The sequence below is a fragment of the Trachypithecus francoisi genome, unplaced genomic scaffold, assembly GCF_009764315.1.
Source record: "Trachypithecus francoisi isolate TF-2019V2 unplaced genomic scaffold, Tfra_2.0 Lachesis_group11, whole genome shotgun sequence".
Classification (NCBI taxonomy): Eukaryota; Metazoa; Chordata; class Mammalia; order Primates; family Cercopithecidae; genus Trachypithecus; species Trachypithecus francoisi.
The window spans coordinates 42,957,601-42,966,484 of NW_022681456.1; positions in this window are offsets into that span (position 1 = coordinate 42,957,601).

Below are 8,884 nucleotides of genomic sequence, written 5' to 3' on the forward strand. Positions count from 1 at the left end.
GGTTGAAATAGAAAAGTACCAAGCGATGTTGACAATTCATCCACATGTTTTACATCCTAGATGTTACCTTTTCCCCACATTGGAGGAGTATATAATCTCTCTTGCTTGCTTGCTTTTTTTTTTTTATTATTATTAATACCATGAAACCTGCTTTGTGGTCTCTCAAAGCTTCAATTCAATCAGACATGTAGAGTAATTCCCCGTTTCAATGGTTCTTCCCTTAGTGTAGTTTAGAATACAAATGCAGACAATATTGCTTTCCCAGAGGCAAGCTAAGAAAATCTTTTTCTTTCTAGAATAGAGGCAGAGAATAAACATTTCAAGATTGAAACCTACTCGTCTGTAAACAGAAGTGACATGGTTGGCATTTACTGGAAAAAAATAAGCAGGGATTATCATTTCATAGCCTACAGTGGATTGAAACTAGTTGAAAAGCAAAAGTCTTTGAGCACACCATTTCCTCTGACTGATAATGGCTGTTGATCTTTGTGTCTCAGTCCTTACAATTGCTTTGCTTTTATTTTTTAATCAACCCCCTTTTCAGTTACTCATCAGCCACGTGTGGGTGAAAATGGATGGTGATGCACAGTCATTTACAGGTGCACTTTCATTAAAGATAAAAAGCTTCTGGGACTGTGTTCTTAAGAGTCATTTAAATGGATTCGTTCTTTCTTGCAACTTCTTTCAGCTGTATCTTTCAAGATCCATAAACCTGCACAGAAAAGGAATCTACAACATGCATAAAATAAGCCCAAGTTATACTTATCTAATTTGTGTGTATACTCCTGAGAATTGAGCAAATTGATTTATGTCTGTGTCCCCACCCCCTAAAAATTGAGGAGTGGAATCCAAAGAGTAACTTGGAGTTTTTGATACATTGCCAAGTGTGTGAGTTATCTGAGATCAAAATTTATCTGAGATTAGTTACTTTCAGCAAGGGAAGTAGAACTGCTCTGTCTATATCTTGAAGCTGTTTAAAAGTCACATTGAATCAAGAGTTGAGAGAAACAAACTGGGGGTGACTCTGGAGTTAAAGAAACTGGCATCAGATTTTTAAGCCCAAAGCCTGGAGTTTTAATGCTTGCTCAATTTCTTGAGAGCTTCCTCATCTTGAGTAAAAATTCCATGTCTCAGTTTCTTCACACAAAAAAAGGGAGGAACTAATACTACCTACTGAGCTTACTTCACAGACCACGCTAGAATAAACTGAGAGAACATAAATAAAAACCTTCAAAAAATATGGCTGTGTCTATTATGATAGTGCATAAAGGGGACATTTCACATTAGTGGAAAAAGGATGAATTATTCAATTTCTTTCATTTTTTTTTTTTTTTTTGAGACAAAATCTCAGAGTCTCACTGGAGTGCAGTGGCATGATCTCAGCTCACTGCAATATCTGCCTCCCAGGTTCAAGCAATTCTCCTGTCTCAGCTTCCCAAGTAGCTGGGACTATAGGTGCCCGCCACCACACCCAGCTAATTTTTGTATTCTTAGTAGAGACAGAGTTTCACTATGTTGGTCAGGCTGGTCTCGAACTCCTGACCTCAAGTGATCTGCCCACCTCGGCCTCAATTAATTTCATTGAGTCAATTGCCTATACATTGAAACAAATATAGAATCCTAGCTCACACCTTTCACAAAAATAAATTATGGTGTATCCAAAATTTAAACATATAATTTTAAGCACAAATAATTCAAGAAGAAAATATCTTAATATATATGTTTATGAACTCAAGTGAGAAAAATCTTCTTGTATCAGACACAAAAAGTGAAACCCTGAATGAAAATACTTGTAGCATTTAATAATCTTCACACACATTTTTAGCAATATAGAGATATTACATAATTTAAAATTATTTTATATCTTTATGCTTCTGTATATATCTGTATATGCATATACAGTGTGTGCATATTTGTGTGTGTATATATATATGTGTGTGTCTGTGTGTGTATATATATATGCCCATACACATATATGTGTGTGTGTATATATATGTGTGTGTATGTGTGTGTGTATATATATGGGCACACACATATATATGTGTGTATGGATATATATATGTGTATGTATATAACCTTTTGTAAATAATGAGGAAACAAACATCTCAATTGAAAATGAGCAAATGTATAAACAGATGTTCTCTTGCAGAGAAAAAGAGGAAAGACAAATTTTTTTGCCTAAGTTTAACTGAAGTTTTAATCCTTTTTTTTTTATGAAGCTTAAATATGTTGTTGTTTTTTTTTTTTTTTTTTTTTTTTTTTTGAGACGGAGTCTTGCTCTGCCGCCCAGGCTGGAGTGCAGTGGCCGGCTCTCAGCTCACTGCAAGCTCCGCCTCCCGGGTTCACGCCATTCTCCTGTCTCAGCCTCCCGAGTAGCTGGGACTACAGGCGCCCGCCTCGTCGCCCGGCTAGTTTTTTGTATTTTTTAGTAGAGACGGGGTTTCACCATATTAGCCAGGATGGTCTCGATCTCCTGACCTCGTGATCCGCCCGTCTCGGCCTCCCAAAGTGCTGGGATTACAGGCTTGAGCCACCGCGCCCGGCCTAATCCTTTTTTATATCAGTTGGGGATGAATCTGTGAGGTAATGGTGCTTCTATATTTTTCTGGGATAGTGTAGTTGACACAACCACCATGAAGGATGATTCAACTGTATAAAATTTGAATGTCACTCATTATTATCTATCCTAGAGAAATAATTGGATACACACATATACATTCACATACACACAGATGTAAAGGTAACATGTATGAGTATTCACCATATCGAATTTACAATAGTAAAATATTGGGGAAAATCAGAGTGTTTATCAAAAAAATAGAAAAATTAACTATATTATATTCAAATTATGCAGAAGTATGCAGGGACTTAAAAATGAGCTAGTTCCACATATACCAACATGGAAAGAACTAAAAGGTATATTATTGAATAAAAAATAAAAGTATGGCATATTAGATGACACCACTACATCAGAACATCACAAGACAGGATAATTGAAGGGAGCCCTACAGTTGCCCCAGATTACTGCTGTGAAGAATTTCTAAGGAATGGCTCATGGAGAGGGAACCCAGACAGCACTAAGCAGACTTGTTGAAGAGACAAGCTAAGAGACAGGGGATACAAGCTGCAGTTGACAGGACTGAAAAGAAGTAAACATAACAGAGAAACAATTCTATAGACCTATAGGGAGTCCAGTCCAAAAAATCAGCAAAATATAATCAGTATATGCATTTGAGGATGCTATGCTATCCCAAGTAGCGGAAGACACCATCAAATGAATTAGAGAAAATAGTACCCAGGGAGCATACAGATCTGGGAACAGTGGTTGGTCCAAAGAGGCATCATGGAAAATGTCATAATTTACAGCTATTGGTTAGAACACTAAGAAGTGGTTAACCTCAGGAATGAGGAATAATTATGCCTCAGTTAAATGCTCCTCTCATCTCAACAAAGATTAAAAAACCCAAAGGATCAAACTCTTACCATGTAACTCAACTGCATCCCAGGATGAAGCACAAGAGTACATATATAGAAATGAAGAACTATTCAGCATCCAACAAGGTAACTTCACAATGCCTGGCATCTAATCAAGGTTTATCACATAATGCAAAAGGAGCAGGTAATATGACCCATAATGAGGAGAAAAAAAAAATCAAAACTGTCCCCAAACTGACATTGATGAAATAACTAACAAAAAGTATATTAGAATAGTTCTTGTATTTGCATTTAATATTTTCAAAATGTGTCTATTAAATTCTTCAGAGTACTAAGAGGATGAGCACAAAAACAATATTAATTTAAAAATTAAAATACTGTCTTTTCATTCATTCTTTTATTACTTTATCCCTGAAATATTGAGCACTTTTTTCATATAAAGCTGTTTACAGAGGGCTTGTTGCTTAAACAAAAACAATAACAGTCTAGTATAGTATTTATATTGTAAATAGAAGTAAAACTTATGAAAGGAAAAATATGAAAGCACATACTATTTTAAGATTCCTCTATTCTATAATACATCAAATATTATAATATCACTGAATGCAGACTGTGATAAGTTAAAGATATAAAATGCTTAAACAACCACTGTAGTAACAAAACAAAAAGTTAAAAAGCCATCAAAGGGCAGGGTGTGGTGGCTCATGCCTTTAATCCCAGCACTTTGGAAGGCAGAGGTGGGTGCATCACCTGGGGTCGGGAGTTTGAGACCAGCCTGGCCAATACAGAGAAACCCCACCTCTCTTAAAAAAAAAAAAAAAAAAAAAAATTGCCGGACGTTTTGGCGCATGCCTGTAATCCCAGGTGTTCGGGAGGATGAGGCAGGAGAATCGCTCGAACCTGGGAGGTAGAAGCTGCAGTGAGCCAAGATCATGCCATTGCGCTTCAGCCTGGGCAACAAGAGTGAACCTCCATCTCAAAGAAAAAGCCATTAAAGGAGATAAAGTAAATTATAAAATGTATTTAATCCAAAAAGTAGCAGAAAAATCAATAGCAAAAAATAGACAAGACATATAGAAACAAATAGCAAGATGATAGAATTATACCTAATCATATTAATAATCACAACAATGCTGGGTGCAGTGGCTTATGCCTGTTAATACCAGCACTTTGAGAAGCCAAGGTGGAAGAATCACTTGAGGCCAGAGGCTCAAGACCAGCCTAGGAAACATAACAAGACCCCATCTCTACAAAAATATTAAAAAAAAAAAAAAAAAACCAAGCATGGTGGCATGCACCTGTAGTCCCAGCAGCTTGGGAGGTAGACATAGGAGGATCCCTTGTGCCCAGGAGTTTGAGGTTGAGGTTAGCTATAATCATGTTATTGAAAACCATCAACTGAAAGACATAACTGTTTTCTTTTTGCAGTACCAAATAGTAGTGATAACAAGAACTATTTTTGTTAGTTTAAATTTTATGACTTATGATGTTGCTAAAGTCCTGTTTGGATTATATTAACTAGTTTATCCTTAGACAATATATTAGATCTCTCTCTCTCTCTCTCTCTCTCTCTCTCTCTCTCCCCCCCCCTCACTCTCTCTGTCCTTTTTCTCTCCGTCTTTCCTTCTTAATGTTTATCTTTGTTTCTTTCTCTCTTGTTTTCAACGGCTTAGCATTAATAATTTTCCAGAAGAATTTCTTGGCCCCAATCTGCTTATGATATACCAAGCTCCCTTTCTTCATCCCTCTCAGAGCTCTGTGCCTAGTGTCACTCTGCAGTTATCTGGTTTCACTGAAAAACAAGCCTCTTTGTGTATTTAACTCTCCTAATAGTCCATGAGCTCCTCAGTGATAACGCCTTTTGCATGCTTATATCGCTTGTAACCAATAGAATGATTCGTTCTTAATAGGTATCCAATTAATATTTACTGAGTAGATATACTTTAATAATTTCAATTAATACTGCATTTGTTACTTGATGCAGAATAAGACACTATGAATTTATATTTGTAGGATGTGTCATGAGAGTAAAAATAGATGAAAAGAGTTTGTACAATTAAAGGAAAAACTCCCTCAAGAACCAATTATTCTTCAAGGGAAACATGCTCCTGGCAGAGAATTTTAGTAAAGACAACTCAGCGGTGGTAAATGAAGTGCTGATAATTCTAGGTCAAGCTAAGTCATAGAAGGATTTTTGTTAAACCTGTTGGGATAACACAATATAAAAATCTTCTTCAATTTTCTGCTTAAATTTTGTCTCCCTTGTTGTAGTAACGATTTGCCCCACAACTTAAAGAGTATTTGACAGCATGTTAGGAGGTGATATTAATTTTAGATTAAAAGTTAGTTATGCAAATTTAAAAATTAAAGCGGATATGCATCTGTCCATTATTTTTCTACAGAAATAAAAGTAGAAGTTATTAACTATGGCTAGTAAGAGTTAAACATTAATTTTGAGTCTGTACTCCTTGTGAATAAGAAGCACTAATAGGGTAGACCCCAATTTATTTGTTCTATGGAGAGGAGGGGGAAGAGGTAGGAGGAAAAGAATAAAAGTAGAATTTCCTGAAGTTTGGTGATCAAGAATAAGCTAAGGGGCTTAAAGAGAAATGTAAAATCAAAATAAAACATTAGCCCTGGGAACACTTACTTCTTTGATTATATAAAAAATTATTTTATTTCCCAAATGAGATAAAGTGAAATTTACAGAGATATTACACCCTCTTTATACACTCTCACCATAAATGAGAACCTACGTCTTAGACTACTCTTTTGTCCTCTACACCATTCTGTCCAAGAAGCAGACTGTTGATTGTTTGATTTGTGGAGAGATAGAAACCTATGATCCTGCTTTTTGGACATGCCATAAGCTGAGATTAGTTGTAGAGAAAGAACCACTCAGAAAAATCAAAGTGAGAAAAATCAAGTGTGGGCCACTGAAAGACAGTATCATTCTTCATTGTGAATCCACTGAGGATCCAGGATGAAAGGAAACTACATTACAAGTAAGCAAGCAACGTATTTTTCCAAGCATCTGTATGCTATAAGCTGTATGATCTTAGAAATCTCTAATTACTTAACCCAAAATGGGAAACTGAGATGATCTATTCAATAACTTTGTTGTAAAAAGTGAATAAATTAAAACATGCAAATGGTTTAATATCTGGCATTATTAAACATACAAATCTCTAACTAAGGTCTGGTATATAGTAAGTACTCTCTAAATGTTAGCAATAGCAATTATACTGATAATGAAAATAATATCTACTATTATTGATGATTTTGATTAGCAAAATTTTCAGAAGGTAAAAGTAAGACCCACTCACTCAGTAAGAACTCCTTGAAGGTGTGGACTGCAGGAAGTCTCCGTGGAAAGACTCATTTAAAATAATAGTAATAGCACTTAATATGTGTCAGTCACTGTATTAGACTCAGACTTATTTAAAAAGCTTTTACTCTATTTTATGTTGAGAAAAATGAAGACCAGGGCAGTTAAATGGTTTGCCCACCCTTATGTAATGCAGTTGTTGCATGGCAGAGCCAGGATTTCCACTATTTTTTTCTAATGCTAAGTCACAGACATTTTCCAGTGCTGCTTTTATTGTTTAGCCATTGCATGTTATAGAACAAACATTTATTCTCTTAAATTTGGCAGTGTGTGATAGAAAATAGAACAAGGGAAGAAGGGAGAGGACTATCAGCAATTAAATGAAATCTTATGTTAAATAAATGTATGACATAAGTATAATGATAGTATATAACACATTTGCCACTGGTGGTGTCTGCTCCTCAGAGATGGCTGAATTTGGCCTGAACTTATTTGCAGAGCCTAGACTATCCAGAATACTCTTTAAGATTTCAACTATAGAAATAATACTTACATAGTACTTACTAAATGTAAGGCCACACTAAGCACTTTTACAGGTATTAACTAATTTAAGCTTCATAGCCGGGCGTGGTGGCTCAAGCCTGTAGTCCCAGCACTTTGGGAGGCCGAGACGGGCGGATCACGAGGTCAGGAGATCGAGACCATCCTGGCTAACATGGTGAAACCCCGTCTCTACTAAAAAATACAAAAAACTAGCCGGGCGAGGTGGCGGGCGCCTGTAGTCCCAGCTATTCGGGAGGCTGAGGCAGGAGAATGGCGTGAACCCGGGAGGCGGAGCTTGCAGTGAGCTGAGATCCCGCCACTGCACTCCAGCCTGGGCTACACAGCGAGACTCCATCTCAAAAAAAAAAAAAACAAAAAAAAACAACAACATAATTTAAGCTTCATAGCAACCTTATGAAGAAAATACTATCATTGTTCCCAATTTCTATATAAGAAAGTCCAGGCAGAGGGAGGTAAAGTAATTTTTCCAACTTCACACAGTCTGTGGTTGATAAAGTTTGACTTCAGAAAAAAAAGGGCTCTAAACAAAGACATATTTCCATATATTATTTCCCTGTGCTTTTCTCTTCCTACGTGATCCTATTTCATCAGTTCTGCATACAAATGAGCCCAGTATCATGAGAATGAAGAAGACTCCCTTTCCTTGTACTGGTTTCCATGGGAAAACCAATCACATCAAATCTGCCTTAGGTTGGTTCTGTGGGAAATGGGCTCTGATGGAGTTTGCATGGGGGAGGTTTATTGGGCAATGCTTTCTAGAACAACTCACGTAGACAAGGGAAGGAAGTAAGAGGGCATGGGGAGAAGTTGAGCTGCAATACAGCAGCCACAAAATCCTCAGCTAGTCATTCATGGGGAAGCCACGGAGCTAGGAGGATGCTTTAAGGATGCGCCCAAGTGAAGTCGTTACCGTGGTACATCATAGAGAAAAATATTCAGAGGTTTGAGAAGTGCTGTCTCCAACTTTCTTGTTGGAAAAGGCAGTCACATGTCTGCAATCTTTCAATTCTGCTCTGCAACATAAGAATGGGCTTTGGGCCTGGAATGCTTCCTAACCAAGAGATAGGGAGACCTCAAAGCCTTTGCTGGGATTATAATTTCATGTGGGAATATATTTCCCTGTTTCAGACCCATTGATAACTTCATCTTTCTACTTAAGTATTTCCTTCATGTGATACCCAGGCCAACTCCACCACAATACCCATTCTTAGCAGTGGGAAGAAATAAGTATCTTCACTTGCAGAACAAGAGGAGTGCATGTAAATGATCAGTGTGCATTGGTTGCAATACAACCCCTGGGCCACAAGGATTGACACCCACTATTGAAGCTAACCTTGCTCTGTCTCTTCTCTATGTGGGTAAAGTGATGTTCCATCCAGTGCTGTGAGTTCTATCTTTCTTGTTGACCCTGAACCATGCAATGGATTGACATCCTGGGTCTGCTGCTTCTGTGGAATGGAAATCCTCCCCTGGAGGTTATAACAGGAATTCCTTGATCAACACCTCTAATTAAATGCCAGGCATTGCCATTTCTACACAACTTTAGCCATCTGCTCA